This window comes from Octopus bimaculoides, chromosome 9, assembly GCF_046866305.1.
Source record: "Octopus bimaculoides isolate indiv1 chromosome 9, ASM4686630v1, whole genome shotgun sequence".
In the NCBI taxonomy this organism is placed as follows: domain Eukaryota; kingdom Metazoa; phylum Mollusca; class Cephalopoda; order Octopoda; family Octopodidae; genus Octopus; species Octopus bimaculoides.
The window spans coordinates 81,200,586-81,221,342 of NC_142936.1; the positions used below are offsets into that span (position 1 = coordinate 81,200,586).

The 20,757-nt window shown below is 35.1% G+C and overlaps 1 protein-coding gene and 1 non-coding gene across 3 annotated transcripts in view; both read right to left on the reverse strand.

The window, feature by feature from the left end:
- Positions 1-20,757, reverse strand: part of LOC106872195 (gonadotropin-releasing hormone receptor) — a 798,172-nt gene that overhangs the window by 276,671 nt on the left and 500,744 nt on the right. The gene's annotated exons all lie outside the window — the stretch shown is intronic.
- LOC149134226 (U5 spliceosomal RNA) lies at positions 19,360-19,487 on the reverse strand. The gene has a single exon (XR_016243261.1). It is a non-coding gene; the product is annotated as a U5 spliceosomal RNA (small nuclear RNA).

Genomic DNA, 20,757 nt, shown 5'->3' on the forward strand with positions numbered 1-20,757 from the left:
ATATATATGTGTGTGTGTGTGTGTGTGTGTTTGTGTGTCTGTGTGTCTGTGTATGCTTGCATGTATGCATCTACAAAGACACACTTCCATACACACATACACACACTCGTACGCGAAAGCAGGGGATAATTTAATTACAACTACAATCTATGTGACGGGCTTTCATATAGTTTCCGTCAAATCAATTTTGTTCTCATATATCGGTCGACCCAAGCCCCTAACACACATATATAAGATATACATATAGACTCATAAGCGCTGGAAAATCATATGTAAATACAAACGCATTAATACATATGAAATACAAAAACACACGCTCACAAAATATATATGTATATATATATGACTCTAACCCGAACCGCAAAGTTACGGGGACGTAAACACACAAACATCGGTTGTCAAGCGATGGTGGGGACTTTTTGCATTGTACTCCTATCTTTATTTCTATATCTAGGGCAAATACCAGAGATTTCATTACATATGATGTTATCTAACTTCTTTCTAGGACCCCTGCATAGCCGAATCCTATCTTTATGATCATATTCAGAGAATTGCATGCGGTGCATGAAGTTCTGTACATGTTTCTTTGTTTCATAGGGTTTGCATAGTGGGGACACGTTGTTCATTATCTGCTGTCAGCACGTTGATTTTCATGTTGTGTGACAAAGCTGAGTGCTTGTGAACAACGTATTTCAAAGCTATGGGTTTCATGTAATAGAAGTGGAGTAGCTGCATTCTGTTGTTCACAATTTTTAACCAAAGTTCAGTATCAAGGACGAGGAGTCTATTGTTAGCGTGCCTAGTGGGGTAATCTATAGTTACCTTGATACTTTGGAGGATGGAGTTAGCTACATACTGGATGCTCTCCATCATGTGCCTCTCGCTTTCTGCATTGCATTACCGTTAATAGAGTTGGTCGAACTAGAATATTAATGTCATCTACGTACCGACAGTAATGCAAAAGAGTTATGGATTGTTCTGCTAAGGATTAAGTTTTCTGTTCCACCAAGTCATAATGAGGCCGGCCACATCTCCACCTACACCAACAACGATGGTTGCACCTTGTACCTGCATGTACAGTTTCCTGTTAAACTTTACTATGTGGTTCTTCAAGGTGGTTCCTATGCCAGCCCCTATTGCATGTGCAATCATTGTTTTCACCTGGTTTTTGTTCTCAGGGTCTTGAGTGGGGTACGTTCCAGCCACTCCAGCGCTCTGCGGTGGTTTTTTTCACTGTCGAGGTGATGGTGGGTGCTCTTTCCCTCTGTAACCCGGTGGAGCAGAATCTACCAAGCTTATGGTTGTCTAGATAGTTACAGTCATAGCTTAGTTTAAGGTGGAGGTTCAGTTCTCTCGTGTTGACTTCACGGAACTCTACATCACTCACACATAATCTCAATGCATTTTTCCACATCAAAATCTAGGTCTATAGATGTGTAGAGTGAATTTACATCCATACTACAAATTACACAACCTGTGAAGTCGTTGGAGTGGTTGCAACTACTGATTCTACTGAGGAGATCATCCGTTCTCACATACACCTGTCTTCGTCTTTTGTTTTTCTGTAAATTTCAAATATATATGTGTGTGTGTGTGTGTGTGTGTGTGCGTATGTATATGTATGTATGTATATGTATGTATGTATGTATGTATGTATGCATGTATGTATGTATATATGCATGTATGTAAGTATTTATATCTATCTATCTCTCTATCTATCTCTCTCTCTCTCTCTCTCTCTCTCTCTCTATATATATATATATATATATATATATATATATATATATAGCAATGAGAAAATGGAGGAGAATATGAGGTACCCATCGACTTGCAGACACTGTATTCCGTTGATTAATCTGCTTATTTTATAACTAAATTGACAAAAAACAATATACAGACACTTATGACATACCATGTCATATTAACAATTAAGATTTCAAATTTAAAGGACATTTAGCAATGGGAGAAGGGACAAAATCTTACAGCTGTTTCAGCCTAGCGTTGGCATGCCCCATTCTATCTCTATAGTTCCCGTACGCCGGAGTAATTAGTAGATGAAAATGATGTAATGGGGGTACATGCATGATTCGCTAGGCCTCTTCAGAGATTTACAAAATTCAATACAAATGTAAAATAAGAATAATGTAAAAATAAAAAATACAAAAATTAAAATATAAAAATATAAGGTACATAAAAGCCTATATATATATATATATATATATATATATATATATATATATATATATATATATATATATATATATATATATATACATATATATATATATATATATATATATATATATATATATATATATATATATATATATATATATACATATATGTATGTATGTATGCATGTATATTCTTTTATTCTTTTATATATTTCAGTTATTTGACTGCGGCCATGCTGGAGCACCGCAATTTTAGTCGAACAAATCGACCCCAAGACTTATTCATTGTAAGAATAGTACTTATTATATCGGAATCTTTTGCCAATCCGTTATATTACGAAGACATAAACACACAAACGTTGGTTGACAAGTGGTGTGAATCATGTGTGTGTCAACATTGTTTGACACACTCTCAGACGCATACACACTCAAACGCACGTACACACACACACACATACACACACACATACACACACACACACACACACACACACACACACACACACACACACACACACAAACACACACACACACATATATGGTTTCCGTCTAACAAATCAACTCACAAGGCTTTGGTCGTGCCGAATGTATAGTAGCAGACACCTGCCCAAGGTGCCACACGGTGGGGCTAAACCCGGAACCAAGTGGCTGGAGGTCAAGCTTCCTACCATACAGCCACGCTTGCCATACACGTGTGTGTATGAGTGTGGATGTGTGGGTGTAGATCTATTTATGCATGTATATACATATATATATATATGTATATATATATATATATATATATATATGTATATATATATATATATATATATATATATATATATATATATATATATATATATATATATATATATATATATATATGTATATGTATATGTTTATGTACACGTACACACATACATATAAATGTAAAGAGAGAAAGGCAGAGTATCGGTGTATATGTATTACCGGCACGTTTTATGTACGTATATATTTGTTTATGTGCTTGTGTATGTATATATATATATATATATATATATATATATATATATATATATATATATATATATATATATATATATATATATATATACATACATACGTGTATATGTATTTCTTTATACATACACACACGCATATACACACACATATACACACAGATACATTGTATGTCTATATAAAAGTGATATATATATATATATATATATTCTTGTATTGTTGTATTTGTTTCAGGCATTTCACTGCGGCCACGCTGGAGCACCATCTTAAGGGGGTTTTAGTCGAACAAATCGACCACGCCACTTATTCTTTGTAGGCCTTGAACTTAACCTACAAGTCTATTTTGCCGAACGGCTAAGTTACAGGGACATAAACACACCAACATCGGTTGTCAATCTATGGTGGGTGGGACAAACAGACACAAACACAAAAATATATACATATATTCTTGGATGGAATTTATAAACTTTCTCTTAAGTCATGATAAAATCATAAGTCATGCGCTGATGGATGTTCAACGTAACGGATTTAGAATTTTACATATATATGCACATACCTACATATATTACTCAACTATACGCATGAATAGATACAGAAGGTGATGTATTGCTTAATTATTGATACATGAAAAAAAAATTGCTCTCGATCCTTTGTATAAGATGTCTACCTTAAGGAATGCTTGTATAAGTAGTAGTACATTTTTAGTCAATGTCGAGATGTGTATTTGAATAGTGTGGGAGCAATGGAAACGAATATGATAAGCATGTGTCTCTCCGTAGACCGAAAAGTAGAAGGGGGCTGAAACTTGAATACGATATCAGTTTACTTAACGCCAAGTACATCTAATCACGCACCAGAGAGTTGGCTGAAAAAAAAAACCTTGTGCTGCATATAAAACAGTATAGCCTAATGGGCATTTGAAAATCGATATAATTACACATACATACATAAATATAAATATATATATATATATATATATATATATATATATATATATATATATATATATATATATATATATATATATATATATATATATATATATATATAATAATAATAATAATAATAATACTCACACACACACACGCACATATATACATGTATTCGATGTCATCGAGTTTTTTGAAAGAACCATTTAAATATGTACACACAAACGTGTGTGTACATGTGCGTGTTTGCTTGTATTTAAAGATATGTATGAATACACGCTCATACACACACGCACACAAGTGTACACACACACACACACACACACACACACACACACACAAACATATATATATACGTATATGTACATAAATCTATACGTACATATATATATATATATATATATATATATATATATATATATATATATATATATATATATATATACATATATATATATATATATATATATATATATATATATATATATATATATACATACATGCATACATGCATATATATATATATATGTGTGTGTGTGTGTGTGTGTGTATATATATACGTATAGATGTATGTACATATACGTATGTATATATGCATATAGGTACGTATATATGCATATGCATATATATGTATATATATATATATATATATATATATATATATATATATATATATATGTATGCATATACATACACACACACACACACACACATATATATATATGTATATATAGGGAGAATCCACAAAAAACAAAAGACGAAGACAGGTGGTGTGGGAAACAAACGGATGTATTAGTATAACGGTCAGGAATTGAAAAAAGTCTTTAACGTTTCGATCCTACGCTCTTCCACAGAAATAAACAAGGAGAGAAACAAGCAGAGAAAACTAATGTGTGTAGTGGTTATCGATCTATTATGGCGAATGCCGGACAGAAGGGTCACACAGGAAAGCTAAGAAGAAGGCTTGAGAACAAAGTGGTAGTGATCCCAAAACGTGCGCGTGTGTAAGAGAGAGTGTATGTGCGTGTGAAAGAGGGCTGGTGATCTTGACGTGTGTGTGTGTGTATGTGTAGGGGATGGGAATTGGTCAGTGCTAGTGTGTGCGTGGTAGTGTGTTGTGATGTGACGTGTTGTATGGTATGGTGTAATGTGGTGTGATGGTGTTGGGAGATGGGAAGGCGAGTGTGGGGAAAGCACGGCTAGTGTGTGGGTTACGCTGAGGGTAGGGGTACAGGTGCAGTATATGGGTAGGAAGAGGGTGGTGGTAGAGGTGAGGTATGTGGGATAGGGTGTAAGGGATGGGGTGATATATATGCATATGTGGGCAATGGACGTCATGAAACGTGTACAACAAAAAAATACGAAGTACGAGTACATGGAATATGAACTATTTTTTCGAACAACGAAAGATACAAATAGAAAACAAGACACACAACATAAAGACCGACCCTTCATCAGTTGGCTGTTTTTCTACCCTCGTATTTCGAGCATTTAACAACAAGTACGCTTTCGTTAAAACAGTTTCTCCCGCAAAGCAAATTAAATAAAACTCCCCACGATAGGTGAAAATCCGCGAAGTAGAAGCAGTACAGTGCTGTATATTTTTTTTAAAATTAATTTTATAATTTATATATATTCATTTCATTATAAATGCGAAACAACCCCACGGAGGAATCGATGTAAGCTTAAATAATAAACCGCGATAGGTGAACCTCGATGTGGCGAGGTATTACTCTACATACATACATACATACATACATACATACATACATACATACATACATACATACATACATTAAAGCGTATATGCATGCATGCAGGCAAAAATGAAAACGCCAACATACGACACTGACCATATTGAGACCGAGGGGGTCAAAAAATTATTAGTGGAACTTAGAAATTACAACAGAAACCCCAAGTTAAAATATAACCGGCCAGATATTGTTGTGTGGAAACGGCGTGTTTGGTTGAATATTTGGAGTTCAAGTAACCTGTTATGGCTAATTTTGACTTTAAGGGTTCAATCCTGACATGTAGCTTGATGAGAAAGACAAAGAGAGAGAGAGAGAGGGAGAGAGAGAGAGGGAGAGAGAGAGATAGGGGTGGAGAGAGACTGGGAGTGAGATGGAGAGAGATAGAAGAATTGTTTGTAATACACAAATGCGCATACACACACAAACACATGTATACGCATATATATATTTGTACACACACACATGCACACACGAATACATGTGGATTCTTCCATTGGTTTTGACATATGAGTGTTGAACAGCTAATAGCCTTTAGTTTCCGCACAGATGATTTGTTTTCAACTGTAAAGGCTTGTATAGAATCGGCCACATTTCCGGAAGTGCTGACGGAAAAATATCGGTGCAAATATTTGCCGCAAACTCAACGATCGATATAATTCAGGCTTTTCGGTATTGGAATTTTCCCCTCCTACCTTAATTGCCTTCGCCACGGATTACAATCTAATTTACCATGGTATGCTAAATGCGCATCTAGGCATACGCACACACAAACACACACACACACACACACACACACACACATATGTATGTATACATGCACACACACACACACATATGTATGTATACATGCACACGCACACATATGTATGTATACATACACACGCACGATGGTCTGCTGAAAAGTTGCTAGCTATAAGGGTATTGTGAAAAGCCTACCTGGAGGCCCAAGCTTCCGAGTTCCTTTACAGGGCTTCGAAGAACTGAAAGACAGCTGCAATAAGTCAGGGTGTCTGACAGAAATATATTGAATAAAATCATAATTCATAAAATCATAAGTCATGGTAAAATCATAAGTCATGATAAAATCATAAGTCATGCGCTGATGGATGTTCAACGTAACGGATTTAGAATTTTTCATCGGTGATTTATGCTGAAGGATGAAGTCCGAAGGCCAGAACCCGAAACCATGGTACTTGAATATCCGAATGACAATCTTTAATTGCATGATTATAATTGTTTCATTTTTTAACCGTTTGCCCGCCTACCGTCGTCTCTGTCATATTCCGGTGATTTCGTTGGTAGATTAGGGAATTTGACACTCATTTCCAAATAGGTTGATATTTTGTGCGCCCTTAAGCTTAATTGTAATTCTTAATTTTACACACACATACACACACACACACACACACACACACACACACACACACACACACACACGCATATATATATATATATATATATATATATATATATATATAGCATCAGCGATAATAATAATGATAAGTATCATTACGAAGTAGCATAGCATTACCTTTAATTCTTTGGATATATAAACCGCTTTGCATAGACCTTCACATGTTTTAGCTGCACCGATTAGTAACCGTTGCAATTACAATAATACCGTTATAATTCCTTATACGTAGGTTTAGTCAAGAGCGTAATCCATCTTGTGAGAGATAAACATTATTTATTATAGACCGTATTTAAATTACAGCTATTAACTTTTGCTTAATTGGTTCTTAATATTAGTATTTGATCTCACGATGTAAAACCAGAAGAAATGAAACTAAGCATTTTGTCCGGCGGGTTAAAGACTCTACCAGATCGCCACAATAATATCTAGCCGGATCTGTGGATATTACTCGGAGAAGGTAACATCTACAACACTCTTATTATGTATATACTTAAAACTTAAGACATCGTACTGAAAGTATTATTGCATCACAGAGCAACACGTGGAATGCAACAATATTATAGTAATATTATGGTGGTGAAGTTATTCAGTAGACAGATCAATTTCTCTTCAAACATCATCCTTACCATTAAAGGTTGTCTATCACCGGTATGGGTCAAATGAAAAGCGACAATTAACATGGTTTATTAAATATGAATACAATAATTCTTCATATATATATATATATATAGATACTGTTTCGTTAGTAGTGCATCATTGACTTACAGCTGTTTCTGATATGCATTATAGGCAAGTTCATGGTTCTCTTTACTCAATCGGTCGACTGATTGAATGAAAACATTGAATGACCTTCACAAATACTATCACCATCGAAGACCGTGCGCGCACCCGCCCACCCTCATATATATAGTATGGTTCAGGCGGAGAACGAGCAGTATCCTTACCTCCCCGAACATGCTTAGCAGCGTCCTCCTGACGTTATGTTCTGCGTTCGATTTTGACATCATCATTGATAAAATAAGTTCCAGTTGAGCTCTGGTGCTGATATAATCGACTAGCACGCTCCCTGCAAATTTCCGGGCCTTGTGTCTATAGTTGAAAGATATGTGTGTGTGTATGCGTGTGTGTTTGTGTGTGTGTGTGTGTGTGTGTATGTTTGTTCGTTTGCTTGTGTGTGTACGTGTGTGTTTATTTGTGTATATGTGTATGTGTATTTGCATATGTGTGTGTTTGTTTGTGTATGTGTATGTGTATGTATGTGTTTGCTTGTTTGTGTGTGTGTGAATGTATGTGTGTTTGAATTCCCGATCTAAACAAATATATACATTCACTTGAAAACATTCCTTATATAATTGTAAATATATATTACCGATACGCTAAGCTAAATATATAACCCAGACATATATGATGCAGATATACTAAAACTAGAAATTGTGAGTCATAAGCGAGGCTTTCAATATAAAAGTTTGCTGGAAAAACGTGAGCAAACTAAGGATTCATAAATACAATAAACTTGCATAACAAAATTTTCCTTAAATTTCATTAACTAGGTAACTATATATGTTCTGCATTGATAGGACTTTACCGTTAACTCATGTCAAAACTTGATCCAAGAAAGAACACTGGCAAACATGCAGAGCGTTACGCATGTGCTAACTGTGTGTCAAGAAGAGTTTTAATAATTATTTAAAATTTTTGCCACAAGGGCAGCTCAGGGGAAGGGATTCAGTCGATTACATCGACTCCAGTGCGTAACTGATACCTATTTAATCGACCCCGAAAGGATAAAAGGTAAAGACGACTTCGGCGGAATTTGAACTCAGAATGTAAAGACGTGCGAAATACCTCTAAGCCTTTCGCTCGGTGTGCTAACGATTCTACCAGCTCACCGCCTTAGAAGAGTTTATAATAATCCTTTCTACTGGAAGTACAAGGCCTCAAATTTGGAGGAAGGGGCTAAGTCGATTATATCCCGAAACGATGAAAGGTAAAGTCAACCTCGGTGGAATTTGAACTCAGAACGTGAAGACAGGTCACCGCCTTAGAAAAGTTTATGATAATGCCATCAAAGTTTAACTGAAAGCAAAAAACTGCGAAGGGCAATGGTAGCCGATACTTTTGTGTCCGTTGCTTGAGTGATCCTGTATTTAATCGATTCTGAAAGATAAAACGTAAATCTGACCGCGGTGAGATTTGAAATAAGAATTCAAAGAATTTGTGCAAATACCACAAAGTATTTTCTCCTACGCTTTCACAGTTCTTCCAGCTCACTATCTTGAAAAATCCTTTCCATTATAGGTACAGGGACTGAAATTTTGCAGGCGGGGGCTGGTCGATTCCTTCGACGCCAGTGCTCAACTAACTACTACTTATTTAATCTACCTCAGATGCAAAGTCGAAGCAAAGATACCAGAAGTAAAGACAGACGAAATACCGCTAAGCATTTCGCCTGGCTTGCTAATGTTTCTTATTTCTTTCTTGCCCACAAGGGGTTAAACATAGAGGAGACAAACAAGGACAAAGAAACGTATTAAGTCGATTATATCGACCCCAGTGAGTAACTGGTACTTAAATTATCGACCCCGAAAGGATGAAAGGCAAAGTCGATCTCGACGGAATTTGAACTCAGAACGTAGCGGCAGACGAAATACCGCTAACCCTTTCGCCCTGTGTACTAACGATTCTGCCACCTCGACAACCACTGTCTTGAATCATTATAAAGGTTTTCGATTTAGGTACGAGGTCAACAGTTTTAACAGCAGGGATCAGTCTATACTAATAATAGCAGCACTTCACTAACACTGCACGTAAACGGTTCGGGAGCTACGAAACGCAAAACTAATTTTGGCATGATTCAAATCATGCCAAATTTAGAGCTCAGATAGGCTTCCGAGCAGATGCTTAATCGGTTCCAACAATTTTTTCGCTTTGCATATTGTACATAAATTAATCACGATTGATAGATAAGTTAGTAGGAAATATAAGAAAAACAATATTTTAACAGCTACTGAACTTCAAACGATAATATACATTTGTGATCTTAAAATGAAATTGTGGAATATATTTGTTTCGTTTTTCTTTCACTCACAGACACAGACACACACACAGACATTATCTTTCATATTAACAAAGTGGCTTCCGAACGGTGTGTCACGATATATTACTGTGAAGCAAGTCTATGCTAAAATACAATAAAAGAATATATATATATATATATATATATATATATATATATATATAACGTGAGAGAGTTAGGGGTTGGGGGTTCAACCCACTAAGGGATAGTATCTATCCAGTATACTGCTGGGAGGGTACCCAATTATTGGTACACTAGTGCTATACTATGTGCAATCAATGGGAGCGGGTAAAAGTGGAGGTTTTACCCAAAATTTTTATTTCTACCTTATTTTTGCTGTCGTTTTTCTTCTGGTCTCTACCATACCTCTGTTTTTACCTATTGCTCTACATTTGTATGAAACCCTTTGTGAATCTCTGAGGAGGCCTAGCGGTTCGGGCATGTAACCCCATTTCAAAATGTCATCCGATAATCACTCCGGAAAGGAATGTTCGGATAGAATGGGGCTTGCTAAAACTAGGCCGAAACAGCTGTAAGATTAAACTTCTGTTCATCCTCTAATTCCTTATGTGCTTTGTACTTCTATATGTAAACCAGGTTGGCAAAATAACATAGTCTGCCATAGACGCCTGTGCTTTGGTTCTTTCTTTCTTTTTCTTTCTTTTTTTGTCACTTTTGCTATGAATTAAATTAATGAATTCATCAGGATACACCGTCTGCAAGTAGTTGGATTCAGCATATTATCCTCCATCTTCTAATTGCTATATATATATATATATATATTTAAACATGTGGAATATTTAACTGATGTTATATGCTTATCTATTGAATAAAAAAGTACTTAATGAGTTTCTGTAATTTAAGCTATTTATATCTATAAGCTAAATTAAATATAAATGTCTATTGTTAATATGCTGTCCTACACTTGATGCAAAATGTGCATTCAAGTACATATATTTACTGTAAAGCTGGTGCACAAAGGATACGCTTATATTTAAAAGGACGTTTAAGTTACACACTGATCTTCTTGACGTTATTTTGTGAATAAAAACGTACGTGGGAAATAATTGTCTGTAGCTTCATTATTTATATTTATTGATTAAATATATTTCTATATGACTTGATGCTTTTGGTATATATAAATATGTATATATATATATATATATATATATATATATATATATATATATATATATATATAATTTTGGGACTGCCATGTTGGCTTGGCGATAACTATTAATTTCCAGTACCGCTGCCGTAGTCTCCTTTAGAGAGACTTAGAAATATTAATAACTCTCTATATATATATACATATATATATATATATATATATATATATATATATATATATATATATATATATATATATATATATATATATATATATATATATATATATATATGTATGTATATATATATGTTCGATTCGATTATTCATTTATTTGTTTCAGTCATTTTAACTGCGGTCATGCTTTGTTTGTGTATGCGTGTGTGTGTGCGTGTGCGCGTGTGTGCGTGTGCGCGTGTGTGCGTGTGCGCGTGTGTGCGTGTGCGCGTGTGTGCGTGTCTTTGTGTTGTTCTCCACCACTCCTCGAAAACTGGTGTTAGTGTGTTTACGTCCCCGTAACCTACCGATTCGGCAAAAGAGACCGATAGAATAAACTCAAGAAAAAACTAACTACGTTGATCGACTGATTCTACTAAAATTTCTTTAACGCGATGCCCCAGCATGGTCGCACCGTAATGACTGAAACAAGTAAAAGATAGAAGATTTAAATGTACGACCACCACTGCTGATTTTGAAGTTCCACGTAGAAAAATTGTCGTCATCAATGTTTAGGTTACTGCAACACTATATAGTATTAAAGGTTATGACATACAGTGTATACGTAGGAGAAATTATGATCAACACTAGCTTGATGCTTAACCACAAACGAACCATCAGGGGAACATACCTTTGCATTATGTTGCAGAAATCCAAATGGCATTTGTTTGATCTCTGTAATATAAGGCAATGAAATGTGCTTCTGATGATACGTTGTGTGTGTGTGTGTGTGTGTGTGTGTGTGTGTGTGTGCGTGTGTGTGTGTGTGCGTGTGTGTGTGTGTGTGTGTGTGTGTGTGTGTGTGTGTGTGTGTGTGTGTGAAACCTACGTAATAGCTACATAGACAGGGCAAATTTAACGATTTCCTCTCTAGCTTGAAAAGTGGTTGAACAGCATTAATCGATATCAGAACCTTATTGGTTCTCATCAGAGATATCTACGTGAAAGCATCCATTCTCAAAACTTCCAGTAGATGCAGTGAAATTGAGCCATACACACACATAGACACACACACACACACACACATATAGGGAGAGAGAGAGAAAGGGAGTCAGACAGACAGAGAGACAGACAGACAGTGGGATAGAGGGATATGGAATTTGCTTTTGTTATAAATCACCACATTCGTAAAATGATGTGTAAACTACATTTCTGGATAATTCGAAAATGTACGAACACTTGCTGGAAGAAGCGAACCACCTTTCAAGAAAACCTGAGCGGGACGAAAACAGCCAGAGAATCACTGCATTAAATGAAGACACGTTGTTCAAGTTATACAAAGACGAAATGGCGTACATAAATCAATAACATTTTAATACGTTCAAATTCCCATAAATATATTTAAAAGATGGATTTTCTAGACACCAGTAAAGGTTAACAGAGTGGGGTATTTTTATTAAAATTTAATATGACATTTCTTGAACAATGGCGTCGTTGTCTATAGGTTTCTATCGGGGCCAATTACTGCTTCAGTATATTTAAGATGGCGAGAAATAAGAGGGATTGTCTGTAGAAGACGAATAACTTAAATATCACTGGAGATTTTCATTTGACAGAATAGGTTTATCGGCTTTGTAGCCATTGTTTACACATGTCACCTAAACATGAATCCACGCGCCCCCACTGAGACACACACACGTGCGCGTTCGCCATCACACGCACACATACGCAGTATGTATATACTAACAATATACATGTATACTTACATAAACCTGTGTACCAGACAGATGTGCATGTGTACATGCATGCACACATACATACATTTTTTTTATAAACATATACATATAAATACATAGATATGTGCTACGTATGTGATGCATGTAGATATATGTATACATAGATTATATATATATATATATATATATATATATATATATATATATATATATATACACACATACAAATACATATGTGTGTGTGGAGAGAGAGAGAGAGAGTGAGAAATACATAGGAAGAGGGAGACAAAGATAGAGAAACAGCTTATCATTATATACTATGAAACTTCATAGAGCCGTACTCAGTTAATCCGGATGTCAAATCAGACGAACTCTGAGTTAATCATAGATGAAAATGGGAAGATAATTTTTATGTTCCCAGTTACGAAATATTTGTGACCGGTTTCTGAGATAACACTACACAGCCCATAGCTAATAATATCATACAGATTGGGCGGATAGCGAGATAATTTGAGAGGTGATAAAAATATGAACTGAAGATGAATAACATTTTACAAGTTTTCACCAGTTCACAACATGCTAATTACCTGCTTTTACAACTCTCCTTCTAAGAAACATACGCTTCCTTTATTGCACTCAACAGGTTGCACGAACTTAGCATCTTCGTTTAATATTCGAATTCCATCATCATCTCTTCACTTTCTATCTTTGTTCAGCTTGCTACTTACAAAATAGCTATAAAACTCGCTGCTTGTATAATATTTATTCGCTTTCTAATAAACACCGCACTTTAGTGGAAAAAATTAGTATGCATAAATTCGCTGAAAATTTATTAGCTGAAAATAATTTACAGTGCACTTGTTTTCTTCTTGCAGTATCATGATCAAATCCGCTCGTAATTTGCATTCAAGAAGCAAGCTTTAAGTTAGAATTAGTCTAAAATTTGTGTATTTAGTTTTGAGTTAACCAGACTAGTAAACTCATCAGTAGTGAAGTAATAGAGTGTCTCTCAGTATTGTCATCCGCCACCAACTTCCAATATTACTGGGTGGACTTGGTGAGCACTACACAAACATCGAAGATAGTAAATTTAACATGGACGACCAGTACTGATGATTTGTTTACAGTTTTCAAATGTTCGTGTGGCACATTAGAGTACTCCCTTCATCATTTCGACATCATCTGTACAGGTGTACGATGTGCGAAGCCTCAGATGTCGATGTGATCACAGAGCAGCTTGAGATGAAGTGTTTTGATCAAAAACACAATGCAACGCCCAAGAATGGAACCCACAATCTTGCAAGCATGAGTACAACACTCTGAACATTAGGCCATGCGCCGCCATCGATGAATTAGGAGTGTGTATTTATTATACAAAACTCCACAACGAGTGCAAAACTATAGATTTTTAGCCGCCATTTATGCAAATTGATTAGATGTGTTTTAGTGACAGTAGACAGTCGGACAAGGATCAATGAGCTATAGTTTCAAATGTGTTTAAGTTCTTGTCAGCAACCGTTTACTATGCAGTTAACTGACCAGAAAAAATTGTATGTAAAGACATTTTTATTTGACCCTTTATTAAGCAAGGTAAAGTCCATTTTGGAAGATATACGCGAATACACCAGCAAGTTTGGACTTAGAAACGTGGAACCTTGGATAAGTGCCATCTACTATAGCTTCGGCTCGACCAAAGCCTTGTGAGTGGATCTGGTAGACGGAAATTGAAAGCGTCATATATATATATGGGGAAAATTTACAAAAAAAAACCAAAAGACGAAGGCGGGTGTGTAAACAACAAACAGATGTATTAGTTTAACGTTCGGTAAGGGGACGAAGTTTTTACGTTTCGAGCCTACGCTCTTCGACAAAAAGGAACATAAAAATAAATAGGAATAGAAAATAGAAAAAGGTTTAGTGGCTAGCGATCTATCCTCTCCTTGTTTTTATATGTTCTTCTCCTCCCACCTCTTATATATATATATATATATATATATATATATATATATATATATATATATATATGTATATATATATATATATATATATATATATATATATATATATATATATATATATATATATATATATATATATATATATATATATATGTATGTATGTATGTATGTATGTATTATGTATGTATGTATGTATTTGTGTATGTGTCTGTGTTTGTCCTCCCATCATCGCTTGACAACCAATGTTGGTGTTGTTTCGTCCCCATAGCCTAGCTTACAAAGAATAAGTCCTGGGGTTGATCTACTCGACTAAATGCGGTTTTACACCATTGCCGCAGTCAAATGACTGAAACAAGTAAAAGAATATATAAAGAAGTCCTAGGGAAGCCTCAAAATACGGTTGGGCACGGAGAGAAATCTATTGATCTTTGGTTTGCTCGATCAAGATTGAGCTGAGATTAAACAAGAAATCTATCATCGACGAAGTATCTATATGCGCTGTCGGCTGACAAAAGTATGTGAAAGTAGACTAAGAACAGCGCAATCTGAGTAATTTCGCCAGCAACTAAACACCTCCAGTGACTCATTCAACTGTATGTCTTGGAATTATGGCTGATGTTACCGAATATGAGAGATGATCTATGCATAGCGAAACTCTAACTCGATTTGCATACTTAGTTGCAGCTGCTCCAATTCTCGAACGTCACTTACACAGGGGAGAAAAGTTATAAAATATCAAATATTCTTTCCCAGACGGTAATGTCATTAACGTTGATTATCTATTAGGTATTTAAATTATAATGATTAAATTCCCCATCGAATAAATATCTTTCATCTTTTATCATTTACTGTTTCGGTCATTCAACTGTCGCCATGCTGGAGCACCGCCTTGAAGAATTTTAGTCGAAACAATCGACCCCACCCCCAGTACTTATTTATTGGTTTAAATTGGTACGTACTCTATCGGATTCTTTTACCGAACCGCTAATTAATGGGATGTAGACACACAATCACCGGCTGGCAAGTGGTGGTTAGGGACAAACAGACGCAAAACACACGAGCACACACGCGCACGTTCACACACACACATACACATATATGAACTACCTGAGTATCCCATCGTTTCCTGGTAATTTTCACTATAGAACGCTTTATTTCTGTGTGTGTTTTTTATTCCATGATAAACCATATCTTACCAGACGGAAAGGTCTGTTAGTGTACCGATAAAGTTTGGTTTGTTTTTCAATTTAGCGTATAGATGTAAAGAATTTTCATACTTCCTACTCTTATACGTCCAACGTAAAGCCGACCTTAGTGGAAGCAGGGATCTTCAAGGTATAAACTGGCAGAGGGAGGAGAAATCCAAATAAATCCAGTTAGATTGGTTATTTCTTAGGTAAATCCATGATCAGAGAGAATGGCTAGATAGTATCTAAGTGGATTTCTCCTCTCTTTCTAGACTTAATGAACCAAAACAACTATCAGTGATGAGAAACTTCCTTCTACTGTTACATATGTTTAAACTATCTCTCTCCGATGACGGCATACTCAGCATATAGAAACTTCACTCGACATGATGTCCCAGTAGCTGGGATATCCCAGAAACAGCTGTCAGAGATTATCTCTACTTTTTTTTACACAGCTAAATTAAATTAAATGTCCTTGTCATATCTTGCCAAAATTCTTTACTTTTCTTTTCTACTCTAACCTACACAACACACACACACACACACACACACACACACACACACACACACACACACATACATGTATACATTTATGTATGTATATGTGTGTGTATATATGTTAGTACGTATATGATTCAAATATCAGGCAAGATATAGTTGATGAGGTTGTCTCCAGAACTCAGATCATACTATATTTTATAACCGCCAGATAGATAAACGGCAAACTGGCCACTTCGTTGTTTGAAATAAGAAAAAGAACAGAAATAAAGCAACGATCCTGCAAACTTATCAGTTATTGTTTTGCTCGAGGTCTGCCACGACTGAAGAAGTATGTCGAACAGGACGTTACAGACAGTCGCTTTCCTAGATAAAGTGTACCACAAAGGACTGTATGCAATGCGCACTTAGTTCCAGGACTAAGCTGTTGCAACCCGATGGAGGTTTGGCTAATATTATTAGCAGGTGATGCAACCGTGCAGAGGTTCTTTTTATGTGCTTCTAAAAGTCTCTGTCGGTCAGAAACTAAATATTTTAGTCATTTAGCGTAACAGTATGTATGCCAACGTAATTGTTTATGTAATTACCTGTGCCGTTTCTATTTCAATCTCCCTCGAATTAGCTCCCAGCAATTTCTGTTCTTATATCTATTGCAAGAAGCAATATAGCTGCGTATTTAACTGACCAACACTTTGTTTGAACGTTTCTACATACATGCATGCATACATACATACATACATACATATGTGCACACACACAAACACTCATACACAGACACGCGCAGACATACACACACACACATATACACGTATGTATGTATGTATGTATGTATGTATGTATGTATGTATGTAAGCGTTGATTACTTAAATACACAATTATATATATAACAGGAATAGGTTAAGGTTCACCCTAGCTGTTTTAGACGCGTTTTTTCTTGAATAACACGATTACATTATGAAAATGCAGTGTTTTTTTTTCAGATGAATAAAAAAATTCGTAGGAAATACCAAGATAGGGAATGCATGTTGACCCCATCATTTTATCAAGAAAAGAAATAAAAGCGTGTGAGAATGCCGAATTATAGCTAGATTTCATACGCGTATGGGTATCAAGAGAAAAATCACCGTAATTATTTTTTAGATAGAAAACAAGAGATAATATATATATATATATATATATATATATATATATATATATATATATACACATATAATATCATAAGGTATCAACAGGCAGAAGGCTAGTATCAGCTGAGAATATGAAATTCATGTATTTAACAAGGGGGTTGAGTTGTTACAGGATCGCGATAATAAAAGTTGTACAGAATGTTTCTTAAGGCTGCTTCAAGGATAGATGTACAAACTATATATTTCTCCACAAGTAAACAGTAGCTGTCCATATAGAAGCGATCTATTCCACCATGGGGAGAGAGTAAGATAGATCCTTAGTTGACAGCATTGATGATGGAACCGGTCTCTTTTAAAGCTCTCTACGAATAAAATTCCTTTATAATTACTAAAATATTTTTATAATTACTAATGTTTTTCAATATTGAAAAATCTTTTATATTACCGTATATTCCTTTATATATATACTCTTTTATTCATCTACCCTTTCGCTTGTTTCAGTCATTTGATTGCAGCCATGCTTGAGCACCACCTTTAGTCGAGAAAATCGACCCCAGTACTTATTCTCTGTAAGCCTAGTACTTATTCTATTGGTCTCTTTTTTCCGAAACGCTAAGGTACGGGGACATAAACACACCAGCATCTCATGAAAGACTTAAATACATTTTTTTCGTGGAAGAGGAAACTCCCGTTATTTTTGATAATGCTGTGTGGAAGGCTGCTCTACTAGGAGACATATACACAGACAAAAACGTGCACTCAAAATAGTAACGCTCGTCTTGCAATAATTTTAACTGGAACCTACGATGGCAACTAAGAGACAGGTAAAAGTTTTGTACAAGCTTTTGACACTTATATCAAACGATGCATGGATGTCTTTTATTTGTTCCAGTCATTTGACTGCGGCCATGCTGGAGCACCGACTTTAGTCGAACAAATCGACCCCAGGACTTATTCTTTGTGAGCCCAGTACTTATTCTATCGGGTCTCTTGCCGAACCTCTAAGTTACGGGGACGTAAACACACCAGCATCGGTTGTCTAACGATGTCGGGGATACAAACACAGTCACACAAACATGCGCGCATACACGCACACATATATATACGACGGGCTTTATTCCGTTTCCGTCTACCAAATCCACTCACAAGGCTTTGGTCGGCTCGAAGCTATAGTAAAAGACACTTGCCCAAGGTGCCACGCAGTGGGACTGAATCCAGAACCATGTGGTTGATAAGCAAGCTACTTACCACACATCCACTCGTGCACCTAACAGGGTTAGATGAGGCTTAGATAAAGAAGTCTATAGACTGGTTACAATGTTCCTCCCCACGAAAATCGCTAGTAAAAGGCGAACAATTTAACCGTTTCCGGTGAGGGAGGAACCAAAATAAATATGCACATATTCTTTATGTATATAGGTGTATATTAAAACTGCATGTATTCTTATATTCTATGACTAAGTGTAATTTCATTTGTTCCCAAATATCAAGTTTGTTGACCGTTTATTTATAATGGATTATGAAGTTTCTTTGTAATGAAGAAGTGATAATAATTATTTATTTTAATTGTAGAAGTACGTATATGTATGAATGTGTATATATATATATATATATATATATATATATATATATATATATATATATATATATATATATATATATATATATATATATATATATATATATATATATATATATACATATATATACGTGTATATGTGTGTGTGTATTTTAATTTAATTTAATTCTATTTCACTTTTTTTATTTCTATGTATTTTGTGTTATTTAAATCTGATTAATATATTTTGTATTATAAATCTTGTTTCATATTTATTGATTCAGAGCTTGTTCTTTTCATTGTTGAAGAACACTGTTTACTGATATACTGTTCCATTAGTCATTATTTGGCTTGCTTTTGGATGTGATAACTTTTTCGTGATAAGATGTTGGTTGAGGAACACAGTATCTAGTTGTTTATATTTGTTGTATTGTTTGAACGTCCTTTGCGGAATTTGTTCTGTTACAAATATTGACATGTAGTTTTACGTTATTACTATGTTGTAACTTTTAATAATAAACAGGATGATTTCAAGGCAGCGTTTATATTTCTAACGCTATGGACACTACAGGATTGAATAGTACTGTCCAAATGTCGAAACCATAGTGATATCCGTTTAGGCAGCTGATGATGGAAATACACATATGTTTTAAGTTCGACCGTGACTTCCTTATATCTTAGTCTTGATATTCTGGGTTGTCCTTTCTCGTAAAATGGAGCGTGTTTGAAGATTCATTCATAGTCCATAGGTATTATTTACTTTGATATTGTTTGGTTTTCTTCATAGGTAACATAATTAGGCTTACGTTTTGGTAGCTTCGACACAAACGCACAGAAACACACACACATATACACCTTTTATTACGTCTATATATAAAAGTATGTCAGTGTGTATATATATATATATATATATATATATATATATATACAGATAGATAGATAGATGTGTTATATACACACGCACCCGCCCCATATATATATATTTTTTTTTTCATCATAATATATAGTAATTTTGAATGAAATTTATTTCCTACTCTACCATATTTTTTTTAATATATTACATATCATATAGATATTGATATTATATTATAAAATAGCCAGTCA